Here is a 1,566-nt window from a genome sequence, read left to right as displayed (position 1 = left end):
TTTTGTTGAAGAACCTTGTTCTTCACAAAAGTCAGTTGAAAGTGTGTCTTTAGTAGAAACTTGAGGTGTAAATCTCTTAGTGGCGGTGGATGGCGTTGTCAGCAGTGGGGAGTCGTCGGTAGACTTTGGGGGAAGCAATTATCGAGGCAGCAGATGGGGTAGCAGGCAAAGGGATATGGCCGGAGGTTATGTCGTAGGTCTGCAATAAGCAAGGATAAAAATATATCAGACTAAGAGCAGGGTAATAAACATGTTATATGGGAGGAAAAGAGTTTGTAAATTGCAGCTGTAAATGTTACCTCAACAACATTCCAATCTTCAATTGTCAAAGCATCATCTACGCTTTCATTAATCTAAAACAAAATAAATAAAAGTGTTGGTAATATGTGTTTCATTTTGCTGGTTTCAATATAACAGAATAGATACCTGAATTATGCTTGTTGCAGATGATGCCGACGGTGTCTAAAGAAATTCAAACAAATTTAAGAATGTGCATTAGTGTTACGCCATTATATAATGTTCTAAATGTCGTCAATAGAAATTACATTACCGCGGTTTGGGATAATTCCTCTTCTAGTTGTTTGATGACACTTTTGTCCTCATAGATGGAGACAACAGTGGCATTACCCCAAGAAGGTTGCCATTTGACCTTGAATGTCAGTTTGATGCCTACCAATGTCCTCATAATTCCTCTGTCGCCATCACTAATCTACACCACGATGAGCTTTCCTGCATTTTATGATGTTTTCCCTAATTTTATAGCAGTTGCACCTGATTAAATTCCCATCTACAGATGATATTCATAATATCATAGTATTTGCAGTTCAGTAATTGCAGAACCAAATTACAACATGAAAACTCAGTCAGTGATAATCTCACCAACACCCTTACATTCATTGAAGGGATGTTGCATTTGTTGAATCATTGATGGACCAAGCTGCCTAATAGAAACCTGCATACCAGTTCCATGACAATTATCACATTTCAAGGAAGCCCCGAATTTAGAACCTTTGCTTGTACATTAGAAGTAGCTACTGCAGTAATTAACAACATATGAAACTACATATGCCAGTGACATCTTGGCAATTTCTGAAACTGCAGTCTCTCGAACAACAAGAGCATCACTGACCAAGTCTCATAAGCTGCTTCAAAAGCTTCCAACCAAAACTGAGGTAATCCAACAGAGTTGCTATGACTGCGATTGTACACATCCCACATATGTCTCACAACCTTTTCTTTCTCCTTCACTTCCTATTTCTCAATTGAAAACCAAAACAGAAACAAAATGCATTGTTAGTTTATGATATGTGAAGAAGACTGCTATATCTATATGAATGACTAAATATAAAATTATGTCTTGTTTGTTGGGTACCATACCAACACATCTAGATCTTCAAGAATCATAGAATCCAATCCATCTGAGAATTGATCAAGGTTGTTTGTGGACATTTTAAGGGTTACTGTGCCTATGAAGATGAACCAAAGAGCTATAAGGACAATTATTGTTAAGGCACATAACATGTAATGTCTCTTGCCAGCAGGACCTAAGATAAAAGGAGTAGCCAT

At 37.5% G+C, this 1,566-nt stretch overlaps 1 pseudogene; it reads right to left on the bottom strand.

Moving 5' to 3' along the window:
* Window positions 1-859: 859 nt before the first annotated feature.
* Window positions 860-1,566, bottom strand: LOC131651191 (uncharacterized; annotated as a pseudogene).

Source organism: Vicia villosa, linkage group LG2 (genome assembly GCF_029867415.1).
Source record: "Vicia villosa cultivar HV-30 ecotype Madison, WI linkage group LG2, Vvil1.0, whole genome shotgun sequence".
NCBI classification, from domain to species: Eukaryota; Viridiplantae; Streptophyta; class Magnoliopsida; order Fabales; family Fabaceae; genus Vicia; species Vicia villosa.
Note: the sequence above shows the minus strand (reverse complement) of the source record. Positions and strands in the feature narration are given on the sequence as shown.